The 25,024-nt window shown below is 39.8% G+C and overlaps 1 protein-coding gene across 4 annotated transcripts in view; it reads left to right on the top strand.

The window, feature by feature from the left end:
- The window catches only part of Taf4b (TATA-box binding protein associated factor 4b), a 194,950-nt gene that overhangs the window by 86,236 nt on the left and 83,690 nt on the right, over positions 1-25,024 (top strand). The gene's annotated exons all lie outside the window — the stretch shown is intronic.

Genomic DNA, 25,024 nt, shown 5'->3' with positions numbered 1-25,024 from the left:
TAGTATTTTCACATTGTACTTTTTAGGTCTATAGTTTTTACATTTGTCTGACTTTTTCTTATGGTGGTGGGTATTGAACCCAGGGCCTTCCACACTTATGTAGTGTTTCTTTCTGACTCAGTATAGTGAACTTCTCTGCTCTACCATGGTTTCCCTGTCTTGATGAACTGACCTCTCTGAAACTGTGAGACTGAATGAATCTTACCTCCCCAAAAATTAATAAATTTGGTTTAAGTTTATTCCCAAGTCTCTAAATTAGAGCTGAAATATAGATTAGCCATGGTAATCGTGCATCCTTACAATATCAGTGAAGCCAGGAGTTCACAGCCAGCTTTGCCTAGATAGCAAGGCTGAACCAGGTTTTGGGTATATAGTATATAGTGAGACATTTTCTCAGAGGGCTGGGAAAGTTTTAACACATACTTAGTTTTATTTCTTTGATCCTAATAACTAGTCAATGATGTTTACTCAATAATTCTTTACTTACTGATTTGAAATGTCACCTTTATCACAATTCAAGTTTGAATTGAATCCATATGTATTAGTGTCATTTATGCACACTGAACCTGTCCTAATAGATTTGCTATGAGTATGAAAATATTTTGTGTCTGTTGCATTTGTTGTTTAGTTCAGAAATGAAGCTAGTATAAGGGAGGAAATTCTCAACTTTTATGTGAACAGAAATTTTAATATTCACTTGTGGCTTCTGACTATTTTATTGGGCAACACAAAAAGACTTATTCTGGCATATATCTTAGTTTGTTAGTTATTATTGTTAGTTCTGTGGATTACATTGAGAGCCGCACATAGTCTGTCAGCAAGATGTATCCTGGCTCTTGAAGATCTATTAATATTTCATTCTCAAAACCTTTTTTAAATACCATCTGAACATTTGTAAGTGTGTAGGTAATTAGTATTGAACATATTCACATTTTTGAAATCTTACATACTTTTACATCTTTACTAAAACACTGTTCTGATTAAACATTCCATTCCCTAAGCCCCTTGTAAACCTTACACCATTCTGCTTCTATAAATTAGACTACTTAGATATCACATGTAAGTGGAATTATTATTCTCTCTTTCACTACTAGCTTATTTGACTTAGCATAATGTCTTCAATGTTTCAAATCCTAAAATATACTTAAAAATGTGATAAAGCTGGTTCATCAGAGAAGTTACTTTCTTCTTCCCTAGCACTGGAAAACCCAATGCCCTTTGTTTTTTGTCTATATGTATGTAAATCTGGGTAAATGTCAAGATAGAATATGATATTTCATCAAGAATATGACTATGAACAGGTCTTCTTACCATATTTTTACTTTTAAAACGTATTTAGTAACTGTGTTTAATATTGTTACTCATTTAAGAATGGTTTATAAACTCCTGACCAACTTTCTTACTCTACTGACATTATATAACATAGTCTGTCAGATTTTTTCATGGCGAGAACTCATTGCAGCACATGGGGTAATAAATAAGTACATGTACAGGTGTAAGCTTGATTCTTAAGTCTGGTAAACTTTTAAATTTGGAGACTCTCTTTAAGCCTCATTCTTCAATTATCCCAGTAGGTTGAAATGGTAGAGCGCTTACTTTGCCATGTTTTATGGATGGATTTTTATAAGTTCTACTATTAAGTAAATGCTTGATAGTTTATCTTTGTCATTATGATAGAAATATCATTGTTTCAGTTTGAATGGCTTAGAGTTGAAGTGCTTACCATTAAACTGTCTAGGGCAGTGGTTCTCAACTTTGTTAATGCTGCAACCCTTTAATACAGTTCCTCATGTGGTAACCTTACCCCATACACGTTAAAATTATTTTGTTGCTACTTCGTAGCTGTAATTTTGCTACTATTATGAATCATAATGCAAATATCTGATATGCAGGATATCTGATATGCAACCCATATGAAAGGGTCATTTGACTCAACAGGTTAAGACTCAAGAGGTTATGACTCACAGGTTAAGAACCAGAACTCTAGGCTTTCATTTTAGTCTCCTTTGACTTTGTTGCAAATTTTAGAGATATAAAATCCTGATTTCTTGTAAGATTTATTTTTAAATTTATTTAGTATATGTGTGTATGCATGTGCACATGGCACAGCATGCCTGTGGAGAACAGAGGAGAGCTTTATAGAGTTGGCCCTTTCTTCCACCTTTATACTGATTCTGAGGATGAATTCAGGTCTCCATGTTTCCATGGCAAGCATCTTTAACACTCAAGCCATCTCTCCAGCCGCAATAGAGTTTACATGCCTTTCCTTCATTATGTATTTATGTCTTCAGGTATTTGGTAAGAAATGAATGTGTCTTTTATGTTCCAATGTGAAAGTCAGTTTATGTGATTTGTCTGTGTTGAATTTTTCTGGGGAGACACAAGTATCTGTCTACTCCAATTGGGTACTAACCACAGACCAAAGTACAGTAGTCACCAGAGTCCAGCTTGTTGAGACTAATGAGCTTAAAGGGCTTGCTTACACGCTGAGGTGAGGAGTTACAGGCGGCCTGAAACAGCTACATTATCTCAAAAGTTTTACCCCTCATATGGCACCCTTTGCCTGGAAGCTGCATCCTGAAGCCATCTTTCTTTCGTCCTTACACTGCTTTATGATCTAGTATCCTTTAAGATGCCCCACCTGTGGGAGGGGATAGTAGCTGGAATTCCAGCGTAGGGATTCATACCTGCCTTTTCTCCCTTTACTAACTGTAGCAATGGGATAAAGTCCAAGAGGGCAATATCACTCAGAGGAAAACCACAAATACTGTCTACCAGTATTAAAATGCAAAATACTAATTTTTTACTTTCTAAAAGATAATCTTTTTTGAAAAAACATTTTATACTACAAGTTATCCCAGCACATTCTGTTGTAGGTATTCACATTTATTTTACAATAAAACTTAGGGTCCTATTAATATTAGGGATTGTAGTAGCTTATCTTCTCCCAACTGACTTGTTCAAGTTATTTTAGAGTAGTTTGTTTGGGAGTGATAGCATGGAGAGGAGGAAGAGAATTTTCAAAAGAATATGAATGAAGAAACAGCAATAAAAGTAAGGATAAATAAATGATGATGCTATAAAAATCATTTAAGAATTTTTTTCTTCATGTGTCTTTGTCATTTTTGGGTCCCCATACATGCGCTGCAAAGTCATAGTTCTACTCTACTAAACACCTCTAGTCCTATGGAGAATTAGGTGATCTTATTAGACTCTAAAAAATACAAAGATACACCAGGATTCTAAAGTCCACCAGAATTTTATTTTGCATCTGTTATATGTTAAATATAATAATAAAGAAATAATGATAAAACAACAGCAGTCAGTCCAGGGAAAGAGAAAGCTAATGCATGATTTCTTTCAGGAATGAGGATTATTTGGAGAAAGGGCCTCCAGGCTGTGATGGGGCCTCATGGTGGGAGGCAAAGCATTAAACATTAAACGGCGCAATATATGAGAAAGGCCAAAACATGATGAGGGTCTTAAATGAAAACAGCAGCTCCATCTGAAAGCCTGGCAAGTAGCTTCATAAAGAACAAGAGAAAATAGGAGGGAAGAGAGGGGGAAGTATCAGATTTTTTAATGTAAGTTTTGTAGGGTCTGGTGGGAAATTTCACATCGCATGACTTAGTTCAACATAAAGTATGTAAACAGGATCATGGAAGAGCCAGGACCTGGTTAGTAACATAAATCGGGGGCTGCTGTTAGGATACAGGACAAAGAGCTTTCTTAATTCTGTGTTAGGAAGAGCCTGCAAGGGAAGAATGGCCTGATCTCTGTAGTCTGTAGGATCTGGCTACTTGAAAGTGACCACTGTCTTAAAGGGGCAAGCACACAATTCTTTATATATAAAAAGTAAACTGATCCTGTTTGAAGAAAAATTGAAAGTTACTTATAAATCAGTGTTGAAGTAATATAAAAGTAGTAAAATGCATTGTATGTTGGACAAGTTTCCTTTAGTGTTATTAGTTCCTGACCTGTTGAGATAGCTGAGTAAAATAATTAACATTGATTTGGCAAGTTAGTATTGAATACTTGCTATTTTAAAATCTGTAGTGAGTTAAGAGTAGCCCAGATTAACCTTTAACCTATGTAAGTGTAGTGGCCTTAAGTGTTTGGTCTTCCTGCCTTCACCTGCTGAGTGCTGTAGGCATATTTATACTACCACTCTCAGCTTCTTTTGTGACTCAACAAAATCCATTTTGTTGTCTTTGGATCTATACACTTCCCAAGTCATTAATGCTTCTTTATACATTTCATTTTATAATTTACCCCTCTCTGTGTTGTTAAGTATATTTAGTTTCTAGTATAATGTGTGATCCTTTTTGTATTTAAATTTTTGGATGTGGCTTTGATTTTTAAATATTAAAAATAGAATTAACAGTAAAAATGAATGTTCATTATTAATTTTTTCATGACAAGGAGTTGGCTTAATAGGTAACTGTGCCTGCAGTCATACCTGATAACCTGAGTTTAATTCCCTGGACCCAGATGATGGAAGGAGAGAACCTATTCCTGCAATTTGTCCTCTGACCTCCACAGGAACACCAGAGCATGCCTCCCCCCCGAGTGAATGAATGAACAAATAAATACAGTTTTAAAAATTGAGTGGCTTGGGCTTGACAGATTGAATGAAAAGGGAAAGATATGTTAGGTATAACGATGAGAAGACCATAACAAGGTTTCCATTTTCTTGGAAGGTAATCATCTAAAAGCGAGTTTTCTTTTTTGAAGCAGAGCTGGATTTGTGTTCTGACATTTCCTGGTTTTAATTCAGAACTGTGACTTGGACACAGACAAATGGTGAAAGTATTATGTTACTTTTTAGCAGTTGACCATTAGAGGCTTATGATTAAACTGAAGATTGGTGTGATGTGGGGAAAAAAAGCTGAAACATCTTGGAGTGGTCTGTGAGCCCTTAGGAACCGTTTCTGCTCTTGAATGTTCCATTGTTAGTACTCTGTTGCTACATTAAGTGTTCTGGGTAAGGTTCTCCTGGGGGGCACATGGTGTTTAGATGTAACGTTTAAGACTTTAACATTGCAGTTTTTTTCTTTGAAAGTATGTTCATTAAGGTTAGCTTAGGTAAGCTTTTCCTGAGAAAGTTGCTTACTTAAAATTGCATAGCTTTAAATTTATTTCTGTGAGCTTTCAGGATCCCAGAAGCATTTCTTGAAATGTTGTATCTATCTTACTATATGCGTGCTTCTTCTGTAACTTAGACTAATACTACTCGTGCTGTAGCATTCTCACTTAACTCACTGTGTTGTTGTATTTCTTACTGCTTTGTTTTAGACTCTCATACAGCTACTTGGCTGGCACTTTAGTGATTTTAAAAAGCACGAATTGCTTGTTATATAGGATTATCTGTATTAAGTATTAGCTTTTAGAGGACTTTCCAAAATGATAGGTAAATGCTAATTAACAACAAATAGCATTTATTGTCAGAAGATTATAGGAGGCTTTCATTAGTTGAAATGACAGTTAAGTTCCCTATGTTTCTTGCCCAAATTAGATGTTCAGGTTTTTCAGTTAATGTTTTCAGCTTATTTTTTTTTTGGACTTTTAGTACCTACAAATTTTTAATTTGAGGGGGTTCTTGATACTTATGAACAGTAAAGGCACCGTTTCCCCCTTCTTTTTATTTATTCTTTGTGTCTTTCACATCATGCATGTCCATCCCATTCATTTCTTTACCCCTTTGTATTCATCCTCTGGCCTTGCAACCTCCCCCACAAAATAAAATAAAATAAAATTTAAGACAGAAAAGGAAAAAAGAGAGAAGGGAAAAATTAATCATCATGGAAGCTATAGTGACACAGTGAGTCATTCGTAAACCCTTATGGATAAAAGGGTTCTTTATCTGTATTTTATTGTAACCATAAGATTTTCTCTGTCCAGTCCGGTCACACTGGACTGGTTTCTTCCCACCTGCTGACCCCTGCAGCCACTTATAAATAATCACTCATAGGCTTAATATTGATTATAATTGCTTGGCTGACGGCTCAGACTTCTTTGTTTTGTTTGTTTGTTTGTTTGTTATATATATACAGTGTTCTGCCTGCATAAATGCCTGCAGACCAGATGAGAGCACCAGATCTTATTACAGATAGTTGTGAGCCACCATGTGGTGGCTGGGGGCTCCGACTTCTTATTGGCTAGTCCTTGCATATAAATTAACCCATTTCTAATCTATGTATTCCCACATGCCCTTGGCTTACCATTAATGCTCTGACATCTTACTCCTCTGGCAGCTGCTGGCATCTTTCCTACTCAGCCTTCTTTCTCCCTCAAGCCCTCTGCTTGGATTTCCCACCTAGCTCTATTCTGCCCTGCCATAGACCAAAGCAGCTTATTTATTAACCAATGGTAATAAAACATTCATAGCATACAGAGGGCATCCTACATCACTTTACTTGCGAGTGTTCATTGCAAAGAGTCGTTAATCTGGTTCAAGGCCTTTGGTTTCTGTGACATTATCAATATTGGAACTCTTCTTGGTTATTCTGTTGTCATAGAGATCCTGCAGCTTTGGGTTTGCAGTACCAGTACTATCATGTGTTCAAACAGATCACAGATGGGGTGGATATTGGGGTAGACCAACACATAACCCCATTCCTGGGCCTGGGTAGTTGCAGGGTTGGTTAGCCCCCCCTCCCCCAGTTCTCCCTTGTCCTCACTACTAGTGTGGGCTCTCATATGTAGTCTTGGTGAGTTTACCCCTTGCTGTGATAAGTTCTCCTCCTTTCATGTCCTCAGGGTCTGTTCGTCCCACACCTACACCTTCAGGGTCAGCTCTACAGTGTTGCCCAGTTATGCAGTAGGGGCTACTCTCCCAAGTGTTGCAACTGATGAGGCGCAGGGACTGCTCTCCCTACCTTATGACCTCAGGACAAGCTCTCCCACCAGCCTCAGAAGTTAATAGAGTAGGGGAGGCTTCTCTCTGCAACCCATGATGGCACATGATAGATGGGCAATAGGGACAGCTCTCCAATGCTCACAACTTTAGGGCTGGCTCACCCTTACCTCCACCAGTGGGGTTGACTCTATTGTGCTGCCCTTGCGAGGTGGAGGGCCTGCTCTCCTGAGTGATGTGGCTGGTGGCAGGCATGGCCAGCTCTCCTGCTTTTATGACCTCAGGGCCAGTTCTCCCACCTGCCTCAGGCATTGATGGACTGGGGGTAGATTCACCATGTTAAAGTGTACAATTCAGTAATTGTCAGTATTTGCACCACACAGTTCAGGTAATCACCACCCTAATCCTTGAGCATATTTGTCACAACTAACAGTAGCCATGATCTGTTCAGCTATTAGCAGCTAATCAGCAGCTTTGGGGCTTTTTCTTAAAATTTTGTCCCTTTGAACTGGCTATGGTGGCACACCTGTAAGTAGAATTGTGTGATGGTTATCCTTTTGTGTTCAGCTTCTTTTACTTACTGTGCTACATGTTATATATCAGCTGTCATTTCTGTTTTGTTTGAATAATCCATTTTGTGAATGCACAGACAGCACTTTGTTCTTACATCAGCTTTTAGACATTTGTTTGCACTTTTTGAGAACTAAGAATGTCATTTTGAATGTTCATATACAAGTTCATGTGTACTTGGTTTTTCTTTCTGTTGGTATATCTCTAGTAGACTTTCAGAATCAAATGGAACTTGATGTTTGGTATTTTGAGGAGCTGACAAAATGTGTTTCCTGGTGACTGTACATGTTATTTACAATGCAGGATAGTCCTTGGCACCCCTTACTATCATCTGTATTTAAAAACCATGACTATCCTAGTGAGTGTGAAATGTATTTCACTTGTGAATTTGTTTTGCATTTCCCTGATGACTAAAGATGGTAAGTATATTTTTCATGTGCCTACTGACCATTCATCTATTTGTGTTAATTTTTTTTTTTTTCTTTAACACACATTTATTTAAACAACGAAAATTCCCAAATCCAACATATACCCCGAGCAGTGCAATGCTTTAAAGGTTCACAGCGATAGAGCGTTTGCCCAGGATGTTGAGTCCTATGCTTAATCCTCCAGTAGTATTACTAATAACCACCCACCCACAGTGCAGTAGGACTAGTCAAGAGGTTTGTAACAGCTGTAGACCCAACACAGGTCAGATGAAGAACAGATCTGTTGGTGGTCAACTGTGACCTAGGTACCTTTAGACTAACACAGATGTTTCTTAACTACTCTGTCGGCTTTACTGTTTATCTGTTTGGTTTTTCAAGACAGGGTTTCTCTGTGTAGCCCTGGCTGTCCTAGAACTCATTTTATAGACCAGGGTAAACTCACGCTCAGCTCTTCCTGCCTCAGCCTCCTGATTTTCAAGCATGGTGTATGGTTGTTGCCTATTTAAAGTTCAAGCCTATCCCTTGCTACTTTGTGGTTGCTGCTGGTGGCTACTGAGGCCTGCAAAGCTACAACAATCACAGTGTATTGCACTCACCCCGTAACACCAAGGAGAGAAGAATACACTGGCCATTTCTTCACTCAGGCCCACACCATAGTATTTCTTCATCTAGATTCTAGAAACCTCACCTCTTATTTCTGAATGTATGTGTCCTAAAGATCCCATCAATTCCCAGGTCAACATCTCTCTCTGAGGTAGCCTTTGCTGCTAGACCCATCCCTTCCCCACCCCCGCCCCCCAACACACACTGAGACCACAGGTTCTGTGTTCTCTTCGGGATTCACCTATACTATAAGGAACCTGCTTCTAAGAGCTAGAAGGAATTTGGTACCCAGCTGGATAGGACCAGAGCCCTGGTGCAGCTTGGGTTCTGACTCACACGGCCTAGTGGCCACAAGGTGGACAGGGAATGATGCTGAACCACACTGTCCTAGTGTATTTCAGGGGCTCCATTGTCCTGCTCAGCTCCTCACGAAGCTGTTCTAGCCTCTTGTGGTGGAAAGCACCCTGGGCACCATAAATCTCCCACGGGGTAGAATACATCTCCAGGGTTAAGCGGCTCAGCCTGGCAGTGTGGCAGAGCAGACGTTCCAGAACAGCCACAGAGATGGGATTCCTTAAGTAGTTGAACGTGGTGAGCTGGGAGCAGCTGCCCAGGGCAGGTAGGAGGACACTGAGCTGGGAGTCCGTAATTCTACAGTTCTCCAAGTCCAGGGTCTTCAGGGTAGCTGCGACTGTCTCTAGCAGGACTCGGAGAGGCTTGGGACTTATCTTGGTCAGTATGACACCACTTAGATCCAGATGTTTGAGCTGACGGATGCCTGGACACTGGGACAGGGACTTCAAATCTGATTCCGAAAGCTGGCAGTCAGTGATAGACAGAGTCTCCAAGGGGACCTTCAGGCACCTGAGCAACCGGTCCAGTTGACCTTCAAGGAAGGAGATGGAGTCCAACGAGAGCTCGCGGAGGTACTCCAGGTTGTGAAATTGCGATGTAAACTGGTCGATCAACTTCCCCTTCTCCTCGAGGGAAATGGGGACAGGGATGCAGACATGAGAGAGAAGGAACTTGCGGAGATTGCGCATCTGGCCCATGTAGGGAGCAAAACTGGCCAGGGTGGACAGTTTCCAGGTGCAGCACACTTCCACTTCGTCCACATAGTCCAGGTCCAGCATTTCCACAACCTTCACGATGTTCCGGAGAGCGATCGTAGAGATCTTCAGCTTCTTACAGCCCAGCAAGCCTGTCCTCCCTTCCACCCACAGCAGGAGGTAGGACATGCATGCATCCAGGGCTCTTGGCTTGAGGCACATGTCTATCAACACCTTCAACGACTGCTTGGCCACTATCCTTGTACTTCTGTCTTGTGCTTTCTTCTTACGCTTGACCTCTAGAGAGCCAGCAGCTGCCTCATCTCCAGCCCATACGTTCCAGAAGTCCTTGTGCATAGCACGTAAATCCAGAACTCTCAGTTTGTGGCTCCTGGGGTGAACCTTCTGGTCAAGCAGTATATTAATCCCATCCAGTATGATTTGTAAGGTCTCCAGGTAGGACGCCTTCATCTTCATCAGACCTCCCAGTGGGAGACAAGGGAAGGGCCAGACCTGCACCATCGCCTTCAGGACTATGAACCGTTTGTGGGTGAAGGCCTCCTTGAACAGCGGGGGGGAAGAGCTCCACGGGCAGGTCCTGCAGACCAGAGACGGCCAAGGCCTCGTCCCTCAGCAGGCTCCGCACTGCCAGATGCAGGAGTGTGGGTGTGGCCTGGAAGCTCATCTTGATGGATCAGAAGGTTCCCAAGCTGTCTGATGGAGTCACCAGAATATGTAACCAGGATGCTCTAGTTAATGGTACTACCCGCCAATGACCAAAGGCAGGAACTAAGTCTTCGGGTTGCGATCTATGCGTAGAGCCAGCGATCTGCAACGAAGTCTCTGAGCTGAACTCCAGAGGCCAGGGTTCTCCTCTATTTGTGTTAATTTTTGATTATGCTTTGGGGATCATAGCCAAGAAACTAATCTAATGCAATTCTATAAAGACTTATATCTATGTTTAACTTCTTAAAGGTTAGCACATTCTAGCCCTCATATTTACCCTATCTTTGATTTGTTTGACTTATTGTAAGTCACATCAAATTCATTCTGAGCTAGGGAGATGGCTCAGCTGGTGTGTTATGCCTGATGAGCTGAGTTCAATACCTGGGACCCACTCGGTGAAAGAAGAAAACTCACTCCCCCTGAGTTGTCCTCTAGCATCCAACCAAGTGCCATGGTGTGTTTATACGCACACATATAAACAGAATGAATGAATCAATCAATAATTTTAAAAAGCCAATTCCTCTTTCTTTTATTAAAAATAGGTTTTTTTTTTATATAGTATACTCTAATCATGGTTTCCCTTCTTCCAGTCCTCCCAGTTCTTTCCCACCTCACCTCCCAGCCAGTCCACACCCTTTTTGTCTTTCCTCAGAATTCGAACAGGCATCTAAAGAATGATACAGTAAAATAAGATAAAACAAAAACAAACAAATTGGAATAGGACAAAACAAACAGAAGAAAAAGCCAGAGAAACAGAGACACACACATTCACACACCTAGGAATCCTATGAAAACACAACACTAGAAACTATAATATATGCAGAGGACCTGTAAGGTTTATATATATTTTTTAAAAAAAAAAAAAAGCCCTGGTACAACATCACCCAACAAAGAACCTCTAAAGATACCATTGAGTTCATTTTGTGTTTGTCATCTCCTTCTGAGTATTGGGTCTGCTCCTAAGAATGGTTGCAGCATTGAGACTTCTCAGAAAAATATTTCACTATCAAGCTTCTGGATTAAGGATTGGGACATGTGTTCACTTCCCCTCTCAGTGCTAGGACCTCTTCTGCTACAGACCCTAGAATGCTGCCACAGTCTCTGTGAATTCCTATATGTCTCTGTCCTGCTGTGTTTAGAAGGCCTTGTTTCCTTTGTGTCCTCCATCCCACTGAGTCTTAACACTGTTCCTAGCTCCTTCTCAGGGTTTCCTTCCTGATCCCTGAGGGGAGGGATTTGATAGAGACACTCTATTTAGGGCTCAATGTTCAAGGTCTCACACTTTGCACATTGGCTGTGGGTCTCTCTGTTTGTTCCCATCTGCTTCAGGAAGAAATTTCTCTGACGATGGCTGAGCAGGAATTTATCTGTTTCCCTGGCTGCTGGCATCAAGTTGTCTGGCACCAGTATTATAAAGCCAATTTTTTTTTTTCCCATTGAAGGTTCTCAACAACCTTCTTAGACTCAGTTGATAGTCAAAGTTACTTTTTGCCTGTTGGTTTTACTCCATTCATCTTTATGCTGCATTTGATTACTTCATTACTGTAACTTTTATAGTAAATCTTGAAATTGAGAAATGTCAATCTATTATCTTTTTTTTTTTTACTCTGAAGTGTTAGGACTATGATGGATCTCTTAAATTTTCATATATTTTAGAATCAGATTGGTATTTTCACCCAAAAATGTGATATTTTCATAGGACTTAAATTAACTTTGCCATCTTAATACTGTTAAACATGCTAGTCAGTGTGTGTTACTTTTCTCACTGCTGTGACAAGGATACCCAAAAGAAACAAAAAGAGGGAAAATAGATTTTTGCTCACATTTTTAGAGGATTAGTGTCCTTTACAATGGGTAGGCACTGCAGAGGACTTAGTGCCATAATAAATGGCTGTTGTTTTGTAAATGATGCCTACCAGGAAGCAGAAACTGGGATAAAAATTAGGACAGGCTACAACTTAAGGCTGGCCCCTCAGCAACCTAATTTTCCAGCTCGGTCCCATTTCATCTAAAGATTCCTGGAATTTCCTGAAGGTGTACTACCCAACTAGGAGCCATAGAGAAGGTAATTTATGCTTGATTTAGTTTAGAATGTGTTATTCAAGGAGATTATAGTTGTTCACCATGTACTGCTATCTGGGAATACCATGTATTTGAGCCATTGTATATTTGAGCCAGTGCTACACATGCATTTCCTTCAGAAAGTCTTGTTTATTATTTCACTCAGTAATTTGATTTCCAGTGGAATTTCTTTTTTATTTGTTTTCTTTAATTTCTCTGTTTAGAAATGTCAGTAAAACTAGTACTCCTCATTTGCTTGAGTCAGTCTTAGACATAGCAAATAAAAGTATGTATTTTCTTCCCCTTCGAGATTAAGCAGGTAATGCTGGGTAAATCATCAATTTTAGAATTGGAATGGTGAGATAGATTAAATCTACTAATTGGATTTTTTTAAAAAATGCTGCTTGCATGTGCTTTTGGTTAGAGTACTAGCCTAGAGTATTCTTAACTATGGGCAGTACCTTCTGTGGTGTGTTTGGAAATGTGTGGAATGTCACTTTGACACCACAACTGTGAATGTTATTTTGTCACTGTGATACTGTTTCTGCCTTCAAACTTATTAGAATTTGGTAGCTGGGTTCCACTAAGCTTTGAACAATGTGAGGGGTCAAGTTCACCCACTTAAAACTACCCAAAATTCTGTTGTTATTCTCACTGAGAAATAGGTAGGTAAATTTCTCAATAACACTTGGAGGAGTTAGCCATATTCTAGTTTGGATTTTGTTTGTTTTGTTTTTAAAGAGCGGTCTCATGTAGTGTAGGCTGGCCTCCAACTTGGTATATATTAGGGATGTTCTTGAATTTTGGATCTTCGTGCCTCTTTTTTTTATTTTTATTAAAAATTTCCGCCTCCTCCCCGCCTCCCATTTACCCTCCATCCCCCTCCACTCCCCCTCCCTCTCCTGTTCAGAGAGCAGTAAGGGTTCCCTGCCCTGTGGGAAGTCCAAGTTCCTCCCCCCTCCATCCAGGTCCAGGAAGGTGAGCATCCAAACAGGCCAGGCCCCCCTCAAAGCCAGTATGCCTAGTAGGAATCAAATCCAGTGTCATTGTCCTTGGCTTCTCAGCAGCCCTCATTGTCCTCCTAGTTCAGGGAGTCCGGTTTTATCCCATTGCTTTTTCAGTCCCAGTCCAGCTGGGCTTGGTAAGCTCCGAATAGATCAGCCCCACCATCTCAGTGGATGGGAGCACTCCTCGCAGTCCAGACTTCCTTGCTCATGTTTTCCCTCCTTCTGCTCCTCATTTGGACCTTGGGAGCTCAGTCTGGTGCACCAATGTGTGGCTTTGTCTCTATCTCCATCCATCGCCAGATGAAGGTTCCCTCACGGTCCTTACTTTCTATCTCATGTTCTTCCTCCTTCTGCTCCTCGTCAGGACCTTGGGAGCTCAGTCCGGTGCTCCAATGTGGGGCTCTGTCTCTATCTCCATCCATCGCCAGATGAAGCTTCTATGGTGATATGCAAGATAATCATCAGTATGGCTATAGGATCTGGCCTTTTCCGATTCCCTCTCCTCAGCTGCTCATGGAACTAGCTGGGGGCATCTCCCTAGATACCTGGGAACCCCTCTAGAGTCAAGTCTCTTAATAATCCTAAGATGGCTCCCTTAATTAGGATATATGCTTCCCTGCTCCCATATCCACCCTTCCTATATCCCAAGCATCCCATTCCCCCAAGCTTTCCCTATCCTCCCCTTCACGCTTTTCTCTCCCCATCTCCCCTTGTCCCCAACCCACCCCACCCCCAAGTTCCCAATTTTTGCCCGGCAAACTTGTCTACTTCCAATATCCAGGAGGATAACTATATGTTTTTCTTTGGTTTCACCTTCTTATTGTCTTCTCAAGGATCCCGAATTATAGGCTCGATGTCCTTTATTTATGGCTAAAAACCAATTATGAGTGAGTACATCCCATGTTCATCTTTTTGGGTCTGGGTTACCTCACTCAGAATAGTGTTTTCTATTTCCATCCATTTGCATGCAAAATTCAAGATGTCATTGTTTTTTACTGCTGAGTGGTACTCTAATATGTACATATTCCACAGTTTCTTCATCCATTCTTCAACTGAAGGGCATCTAGGTTGTTTCCAGGTTCTGGCTATTACAAATAGGAGGGCAACTGATTTTTTGGAGTTGATCTTGTATCCTGCCACGTTGCTGAAGGAGTTTATCAGCTGTAGGAGTTCTTTGGTGGAGTTTTTCGGGTCGCTTATGTACACTATCATATCATCTGCAAATAACGAAAGTTTAACTTCTTCCTTTCCAATTCGAATCCCCTTGGTCCCCTTATGTTGTCTTATTGCTATTGCTAGAACCTTAAGCACCATATTGAAGAGATAAGGAGAGAGTGGACAGCTTTGTCGTGTTCCTGAATTTAGTGGGATGGCCTTGAGTTTCTCTCGTTTAATTTGATATTAGCTGTCGGCTTGCTGTAAATAGCCTTTATTATATTTAGGAATGACCCTTTTATCCCTAATCTCTCCAAGACCTTTATCATAAAGGGGTGTTGAATTTTGTCAAATGCTTTTTCAGCATCTAATGAGATGATCATATGGTTTTTTCCTTCAGTTTTTTTATATGATGGATTACATTGATAGATTTTCATATGGTGAACCAGCCCTGCATCTCTGGGATGAAGCCTACTTGATCGTAGTGGATAATTTTTCTAATGTGTTCTTGGATTCGGTTTGCCAGTATTTTATTGAGAATTTTTGTGTCAATGTTCATGAGTGAGATTGGCCTGTAATTCTCTTTCTTGGTTGAGTCTTTGTGTGGTTTAGGTATCAGGGTAACTGTAGCCTCATGAAAGGAATTTGGCAATGACTGTTCTGTTTCTATATTATGAAATACCTTAAGGAGTATAGGTATTAGGTCTTTTTGGAAGTTCTGGTAGAATTCTGCATTGAAACCATCTGGTCCTGGGCGTTTTTTGGTAGGGAGGTTTTTGATAACTGTTTCTAATTCTTCGCAACTAACAGGACTATTTAGATTGTTGGCCTGGTCCTGGTTTAACTTTGGTATGTGGTACTTATCTAAAAAAATGTCCATTTCTTTTACATTTTCCAATTTTGTGGCATACAGGCTTTTGTAGTAAGATCTAATGATTCTCTGAATTTCCTCTGTGTTTGCGGTTATGTCCCCCTTTTCATTTCTGATCTTATTAATTTGTGTGTTCTCTCTCTGCCCTTTGATTAGTTTGGCTAGGGGTTTGTCAATCTTGTTGATTTTCTCCAAGAACCAGCTTTTTGTTTCAGTGATTCTTTGGATTGTTTTCTGTGTTTCTATTTTGTTGATTTCTGCCCTCAGTTTGATTATTTCCAGTCTTCTCCTCCTAGGTGAATCTGCTTCTTTTTTTCCTAGGGCTTTCAGGTGTGCTGTTAAGTCTCCAATGAGTGCTTTCTCCGTTTTCTTTAAGTGGGCACTTAGTGCTATGAACTTTCCTCTTAGCACTGCTTTCATTGTGTCCCATAGGTTTGAGTATGTTGTGTCTTTGTTTTCATTAAATTCAAGGAAGACTTTAATTTCTTTCTTTATTTCTTCCTTGACCCAGGTGTGGTTCAGTAGTTGACTATTCAGTTTCCATGAGTTTGTAGGCTTTCTGGGAGTAGCATTGTTGTTGAATTCTAATTTTAATCCATGGTGATCCGATAAGACACAGGTGGTTACTAAAATTTTTTTGTAACTGTGGAAGTTTGCTTTGTTACCGAGTATATGGTCAATTTTCGAAAAGGTTCCGTGAGCCGCAGAGAAGAAGGTGTATTCTTTCCTATTTGGATGGAATGTTCTATAGATGTCTGTTAAGATGTTATAGATGTCTCCATTTGGTTCATTACCTCCATTAAGTCTTTTAATTCTCTGTTAGGTTTCTGTCTGATTGACCTGTCCATTGGTGAGAGAGGAGTGTTGAAGTCTCCTACTATTAATGTGTGTTGTTTGATGGCTGCCTTGAGTTCTAGTAATTTTTCTTTTGCTTAAGTGGGTGCTTTTATATTAGGGGCATAGATATTCAGGATTGAGGCTTCATTCTGATGGATTTTTCCTGTTATGAGAATAAAGTGTCCCTTTCCATCTCTTCTGATTGATTTTAGTTTGAAGTCAACTTTGTTAGAAATTAGTATGGCCACACCCGCTTGTTTCTTAGGACCATTTGCTTGATAAACCTTTTCCCAACCCTTTACTCTGAGTAGATGTCTGTCTTTGTGGTTGAGGTGTGTTTCTTGTAAACAGCATAATGTTGGATCCTGTTTTCGTATCCAATCTCTTAGCCTGTGCCTTTTTATAGGTGAATTGAGTCCATTGATATTCAGTGATATTAATGACCAGTGGTTGTTAACTCCGGTCATTTTTTTTTTCTGGTAGTAGAATTTGTGTGTTACCCTTCTTTGGGTTGTGCTGGTGAAGGGTCGCTAGATGTCTGAGTTATTGTGGGCATTGTTGGTCTCCTTGATTTGTGATTTTCCTTCTATTACTTTCTGCAAAGCTGGATCTGTGGCTATGTATTGTTTAAATCTGTTTTTGTCCTGGAATATCTTGTTTTCTCCATCGATGGTGAATGCAAGCTTTGCAGGGTATAGTAGTTTAGGCTTGCATCCATGTTCCCTTAGTATCTGCAGCACATCTATCCAAGACCTTTTGGCTTTCATGGTTTCTATTGAGAAGACAGGTGTAATTTTGATAGGTTTCCCTTAATATGTTATTTGACCTTTTTCCTTTGCAGCTCTTAATATCTGTTCTTTATTCTGTATGTTTTGTGTTTTGATTATTATATGGTGTGGGGATGCTTTCTTTTGATCCAGTCTATTCGGTGTTCTGTAGGCTTCTTGTACCTTCATAGGAATATCCTTCTTTAGGTTGGGGAAGTTTTCTTCTATAATTTTGTTGAATATGTTTTCTGGGCCTTTGAGTTGTAATTCTTCTCCTTCTTATACCCCAATTATTCATAGCTGTGGTCTCTTCATGGTGTCCCAGATTTCCTGGATGTTTTGTGTGAAGAATTTGTTGGATTTGTTTTGTTCTTTAATCTGTGAGTTTATTTCCTCTATAGTATCTTCAGAGTCTGAAATTCTTTCTTCCATCTCTTGTATTCGGTTGGAAATGCTTGTCTCTGTAGTTTCTGTTTGTTTACTCAGAATTTCCATTTCCAGTCTTCCCTGGGATTGTGTTTTCTTCATTACCTCCATTTCATTTTTCAGGTCTTGCACTGTTTCCCTTACCTGTTTGATTGCTTTTTCTTGTTTTTCTTGTTTTCTTGGGTATCTTTGAGAGATTTATTTATTTCGTCTACCTTTTTGTTTGTCATCTCCATTTCTTTATGGCAGTTTTTTACCTCCTATTTAAGGTCCTCTATTATTTTCATAAAGTACTGTTTAAGGTCGATTTCTTCTATTTCTTCTGGAGTAGGGTGTTCAATTCTTGTTGTTTTGGGATGTCTGGATTCTGGTGATGTCATGTTGCCTTTCATGTTGTTGGAGGAGTTCTTGCATTGGTGTCTGCCCATCTCTTCCTTCAAATGGAGCCAGGAGGGTCTTAGTGTTTTAGACCAATCTTTGCTGTGACTGAATCTGGTTGGATCTCCTCAGTGCCAGAGCAGGAGCTATTCCTTGCAGCACAATCTGAAGGAGCCCGCACTACCTTGTTGGAATTCTCAGACCTGCCTGGAGGGCTGCCTCTCACCCCTTTGGGTGGATGGCCTTAGTGCAGGAGCAGGACACTTGAATACACTAGGGAAAGCCATCCAGATGGAACTCCACCGCACAGAATCAGGGATTCCTGGTAGCCCAGGGAGGCTGCAGGGACAATAGGGCCAAGGTGGGGGCAGGGCGGGATGGAGTATCACTCAGTGAACCTTGCAGCACAATCTGAAGGAGCCCGCATTCCTTTGCAGGAATCCTCAGACCTGCCTGGATGGCAGCCTCTCACCCCTTTGGGTGGATGGCCTTAGTATACAGGAGCAGGACACTTGAATACCCTAGGGAAGCTTGGGAGTGGCAGGGATGTGTGTTCCAAAGACACCCCTGCACCAGGAGCTGGGGGAGGGGACTGTGCTCTCTTCCAGGGCAGGTCGCCCCAGGGTGGCACACACCCCTTCAGATGGAACTCCACTGCACTGGATCAGGGATTCCTGGTAGCCCAACGACACCGCAGGAACAAAAGGCCCTCCTGCTTCTTGAGTGCTGAGATTTTACAGATGCACACTACCATCCCCAGTTCATGCAGTACTAGGGATCAAACCCAGAGTTTTGTGTATGCTAGGCAAACTTTCTGTCAACTGAGCTACAGTCCCAGCCTACACTCTAGGATTTTATAACATCTTCCACATACCTTTCTTAGTTTATAAGTTTTCTGTTCAGATATTGGAGTCAGCATGTTTTTTGTTTGATTTTGTGTCTGTGAATGTAAAATTCTACCGTCACCAACTTCTCAGACTTTTATACTAAAGGGCACCATACTGTGCAGTTGAGTTACCATGTTCCATTGGCACATCTTGACAGAATACTTTTGAAATCTTACCATTAAGGTAGTTTATTTATTAGATTTGAGACATAATTTATATACAGTAAAGCGTGCTGGATTTTATTATAGTTATTTCTTAAAATCAAGATATAAAGGTGTTTTTATATCCTTCCAGAAAGTTTAACTATGCATTCTTTTTGCAAAACTCTACCCACTTTGCAATCACTGTTTTAATTTATTTTTTTCATATTTTTATCTAATTGTGTGTATGTATGTATGTATGCATATGTTTGTGTGTACATTCACATGTGAGTGCAGGTGCCCTCTAAGGCCAGAAGAAGGTATCATCTGGAGCTGAAATTACAAGCAGTTTTAAGCCACCTTGAGTGGGTGGTAGGAACTGAACTAAGGTTCTCTGCAAAAGTAGTCTTAACTGTCAACTGCTGAGCTTCCAGTACCTTAATGTTGATTGCCATAACTTAGTTTTGCCTATTTTAGAATTTTGTGTAATTGAAAATCATAGGTTAATGTACTTTCTTTTTATGTCTGAGTAGTTTCATTTAGCATAATATTTTTTAGATTTATTTATACTAACCATTGTAATAGTACATTACTGTCATTGCTGAGAAGCTGTATAGTATATGAAGACTATAATTTGCTTATATGTTGACTAGTTGGTTGGTTTATAGATTTTGCATACTGCAGATAAAGTGGCTATGGACATCTTTATAAAAGCAATTTTGTGGATATATTTTTATTTCTCTTATGTAAAGGATTGGAGCATAAAAAAAGTTGTATGGTTAACTTTCGAATGAGTTTGTATTGATTTCCAGCTTACTACACTAACTACTTTATACTCCTTTGAGGAATATACTTTGATTTTGTTGTCCTGGAAATAGTGAGGGCAATTATTACAAAATCTAGTTCATGCTTTTAATGATTATTAATTTTATATAATAAAATAAAATGATTTGTTCCATATTCATAAAACTTTACTATGTTAGGCTTTGTTTTTTTAAAACTTTATGGTTGACCTTTTTTCTTTTAGATCTTTGACTTGTCTTGCTATTTTCTTGTCTAGTGTTAGGTGTGGGTTGGATTCCTTCAAACAGAGGTAGCTTAACTGTACCCTACTTACCCCATTGCATTTTCTTCATTGCCATATAGTCTTTGCAAGCAAATCATTTGACATTAACTATAGATTGAATATCTTCTGAAGACCCATCATCTTCAGAGTCTATCTACTTCAGGGATATGGTGGAGCCTTGGGTAGAAATGACCTAATAGTCATTAATGGTGTGGCTTGAAGGAGACTTGGAGACCCCTGACCCTCCTTGTTCTCTTGCTCCCTGACCATGAATTGAGAGAATTATGCTCTATCATATACTATTGGCATATGGCCTTGCTATAGTACCAAATTAGCCAGTTCAACTTATGATAGATTGGACCCTCCAAAATTATGAACCAATCAAACCTTTCTCTATTTGTTAGTTGATTATCTCAAATGTCTCTGTAGGTGGATTTTCTTTATCTATTACTATATTCCAGCTTTTCTTCATTATTTGACTTGAAATCAGGCAATATAGATTTTCTGATTTTTTTTTTAAAGCTATCCCAGGTATTTTTATGTGAACTATATGCATTTACATGAGTTTTATACTTATCTAGTCAGTGTTATAAAAAGCCTGTGTGGGACTCTTTCCTCATTTAGACTGACATTGAATCTAGAGATAATTTGTGAGCAATGGACATCTTAGCTTTTAAGTCTATGAGTATTATAGATTTCTTAATTTATATCCATCATCATTTTAGTTTCCTTTAAGTTTGTTATGCCATTCACTGCACTTATTCATAAGTACCAGTGTTTGATGCTTCTGATAAGAATATTTTAAATCCCATCTCCCTGAGAGTATGAGGCACAGGACGGTACTTTCAAGGCCTGCTTGTGCTACAGAGTAGCAAAGCCAATCCTGATAATTTACTGAATAGTGTGCCAAAATGAAAAAAAGTGGGCTGGACATATGACTGTCGTATAGTGTTTGCCTGCCCTAGGTTTAATCCCTGTGTGTGCACATGCACATGCGTACACACACACACACACACACACACACACACACACACACCTGAAATTTCAAGACAGGATAATATTCAGGCCAGAGTGCAGTGACAAGGTTACTACTTACTGCTCTCATCTAAGGAAAGGAAGGGAGAAGGCAGAGAGAAAGAGAGAACACAAGAACAAAAAGTGTAGCAGAAAGATATTAAACATAATCCAAGCTCGTGGAGGTTTTAGAAGGGAATAAGAACTCTTTCTTGAACTGAGCTAGCAGCCGTTTGTGTGACATTCTGACTGCATTCTGTCCATGCTTGTGAACTTGGCTGAGGCTGAATACAGGAGTAATGGACTGATTTCTTTGGTGTAGGAAATTTCAAGACTGGATAGCATTCAGGCTACTGCTCACATCTCTTAATCCAGGTCTATAGACATTTCTGTGTGGAGAAAATTCAGCATTGGATTTTCTATATATATTGCTTGGTAAAAGCATGTTTCTTAAACAGTTTTTATACTTGCAATGATTAATCTGGATTGTCAGCTTGATGGGATTTAGAAACAACAAGCAAATATCTGGGCCTAACAGTGCGGGTTATCTAGATTTGATTAATCGAAGTGGGAGGACTCCTCTAAATTAGGCTGTTGCTTTCCATGGGCTGGATTTAAGACTGCATAGAAGAGGAAAGGCTAGCTGAGCACGTACATTCTTTACTCTCTTCTCCTCTGAGTCTGAATGAAAGTTGTCCAGCAAGCATCTCCTGTTTTTGCCACTGTACTTTTTCTGCTAAAGAGACTGTCTGTCTGAGTTGTTCAGTTTGTTAGTAGGAAATTATTCATCATATCTTATTATTTCTTTTAATGTCTGTGATAATGTCTTCTTGGTTAGTTTAGATAAAGGCTTTTTTAAAATTAATCTCTCTAAATGCTAATTTGGAACTTATTAACATTTTCTTTAGATATGATAACATGTAGATCAGGCTGATCTAAAACTTACCATATCGTCAAGGATAACATTGAACTTCTGATCTTTCTGCCTCTGTCTCCTGAGAGTTGTAGAAATTGAAGCTTTCTACACCTACCACTACCCAAGTTTTTGTGGTATTAGAAATTGAACGAAAGCTTTGTGCATGCTAGGCAAGCATTCTACCAACTGAACATTTGAGTTTCTACTCTAAATTTTCATTATCTTTCTATTCTGGCTTCACCTATGCAAACTTCAATATGTTGGATGTAATTTGCTTATAGTATTAATTCTAATTTCTTTTTTGATAGTTTTCACATACCAGCTCTTTGAAAGTGTGTTGTTACATCTGTGCATTGGTTTTGTTTTCATGTGGCCAGAGAACATAGTATATGGTTTCAGTCCTTTAAATCTGTTGAACCATGCCTCTCTGTTTGGTTGCTTTGGATAAGTGTTTAGAAACATATAAATCCTGCCGCTGTCAGTAGGATGACTCTAATCCTCTGTCTTCTAACTAGTTTATTTTGGACTGGAGATGCTTATTCCATAAAGTTCTGAGAGACAGGGTATAGGCGTCTATGATTATGTGCCCACCTACTTTTACTTAAATTTCTTCTATATACTTTAATTTTCTTCTGTTATACGAAGACTTGTTTGAAGGTGCAATATATTATGTCTTTCTGATAAAATTGTCCTTTTGTCATTATGAAATGATCTTTATTTCTAGAAATAGTCTTTGTTTGGAAGCCTGCTTCCTTTAATATTTTGTTGCTAAGGTAGCTTTCTTAAGCCTAGGATTTGCATGGTTTGTTTTTTCCACACATACACTTATAAGTTAACTTGATTTATAATTGGTCATTAAGAATACCATATAAATTGAATTTTTTATTTCTCCTGTATGTTACCATTTACCTTAGTCAAGTATATTTAACAATTTCACTCTGAGTCCTCTGTCGGTTTTTTTTTAACCTTTTTAGTTGTGCTTGTGTTTTTGTTTGTCTTTTTAGAGGCGTCTTTATCTGTTTAAGCATACAATATTTATTTTTGACTGGTCCCAATCTTGAGATAGTATCATTCATCTTATGTAGGAGTCTTCTGAGCCACTACCCATATGCCTCTGTCCTTTGTGCTGTGACTTGCCTCTGTAATGCGCGCTGTTGCTTAGCCTCACCGTGAGTGGAAGCACCGCTGCCACTGCGCTCTCACCTTTCCCGTCAGGCCAGAGGCTTTTCTTGGAGCATTTTCCATCCTGTGTGCAGCTCAGCAGCTCTATAATTCCTAAACTTACAAATGAAGCTACTGTTAATACATTCAAAGCTATTAATAAATCCACCTTTAGTTGTTCTGCAGTGCCCTTCATGATTCTCCAAGTATGAAACTAGAGTGACTTCACTGTCAGTCCTTTGAAGAACTTTTTGTTTTTGTTTTTGTTTTTCGAGACAGGATTTCTCTGTAGCTTTGGGCCTAGCCTGGAATTAGATCTTATAGACCAGGCTGGCCTCGAACTCACAGTGATCTGCCTGCCTCTGCATTCCAAGTACTGGGATTAAAAGTGTGCCACTACTACCTGGCTCCTTTGAAGAACTTTTAACAAAATGTAAAACAGATCTAGATATAGTTTATATGAGTTTTCTTACTTTTCAAATGCTTTTTAGAAAAGTCCCAAGTTGTATTTTTCTCCTTGGCCACAGGAGGCAGTCAAGTTATGTCTTTTTAGAGTTGGCTGCTGTTTGGCCATGTGATGTGGGGTTTTGCACAACTGTTTCTTTACTTCTGTTTGTATATCCCAACCAAAGTTTCCTCTACCGTTTCATTTCGTTTACTTGTGGACCCCCCTGCCCCATGGATATCAACCAGCCACTGTATACTAAGTTGCAGTGAGACTAGGCACCCACGCCTGTCTTCTGTTAAGGCTAGATGAGGAAATTCAGTAGGAGGACTAGGCTCCAAAAGCAGGTTATCAATGTCAGAGACAGCCCCTGCTCTCACTGTTAGGTGTTTCATAAGATCAAACTACACAACTCGAACATACGTGAGGAGGACCTAGGTCAGTCATTTCCAGACTCCCTGGTTGTCAGTTCAGTCTCTGTGAGCCCCTATGAGCCCAGGTTAATTGGTTCTGTGTGTTTTTCTTTTGGTGTTTTTTGAGTCTTCTGGTTCCTACAACCCTTCCTTCCCCTCTTTTGCAAAAGTCCCCCCAAAAATTGTTTGGCTGTTGGTCTCTACATCTGTTTCCATCAGTTGCTGGGTGAAGCCTCTCTGATAATAATTGGGCTAGGTACCAATCAATGAGAATAGCAGGGTTTTGTTTGTTTGTTTTTGTCATCGCTGTTTGGGTCTATCCTATGTCTCTGGGCTATCCTGCCTCTGGGTTCTGATTTTCAGGGATGAGCGCCCTCCTAGGGTATGATTCTCCAGCTGGGCCCATCGTTAGTTGATCAGTCTCACAATTTCTGCACCATCTTATAGGCAGCACAAATTGTAGGTTGAAGGGTTTGTGGTTGGGTTGGTGTCCCAATCCCTTCCCTAGAAGTCTTGCCTGGTTATAGGAGAAGGCCAGTTAAGGCTCCACATCCCCCATTACTAGGAGTCTTAGCTAGGGTCACTCTCATAGACTCTTGGGAGTTTCCATTGCACTAGGTTTCTAACTCATTCCAGACATGCCGCCCAATTCCCTTTATCTCTCCCTACATTCTCCCCACCCTCACCTGACCCTTCCTATCCTCATACCTATTCCCTATTCCCTATTCCCTATTCCAGGCCCCTCCCCCACCTATTGGCAATGTCCTATTCTCTTTTCCCATCACAGTGAGATTCTTGGAAAACACCTCTTTTTCCTACCTCCCAGCCCTCTTTGTTACTTAGCTTTCTGGGTCTGTGGGTTGTAGCTTGTTTCTCCTTTTCTTATTGAGTCTGGGTTACCTCCCTCAAGATGATCTTTTTTAGTTCTATTCATTTGCCTGCAAATTTCAAGATGCCATTGCTTTTAACAGCTGCGTAATACTCCATTGTGTAAATGTACCGATGGAGGAGGCTGAAACTAATGGGCCAGCCCATAGAATGGAAAAAGATTTCCACAAAACACACATATAACAGAGGGCTAATACCCAAAATAATATAAGGAACTCAAGGAATTAGACATTTGATATTCTTATGTGTTTTATTACTTGGCCAGCTGCTGAAATGTCTTCTCACTATTTTGAAAATATTGGAGGGGGAAAACTTTAAAAAGACCATTGTTTTGAATAAATTCTACCTGATAGTAGCTTG

This window comes from Arvicola amphibius, chromosome 5 (assembly GCF_903992535.2).
Source record: "Arvicola amphibius chromosome 5, mArvAmp1.2, whole genome shotgun sequence".
NCBI lineage: Eukaryota > Metazoa > Chordata > Mammalia > Rodentia > Cricetidae > Arvicola > Arvicola amphibius.
The sequence above is the reverse complement of the archived record's forward strand: the minus strand, read 5'-3'. Positions and strand labels throughout refer to the sequence as shown.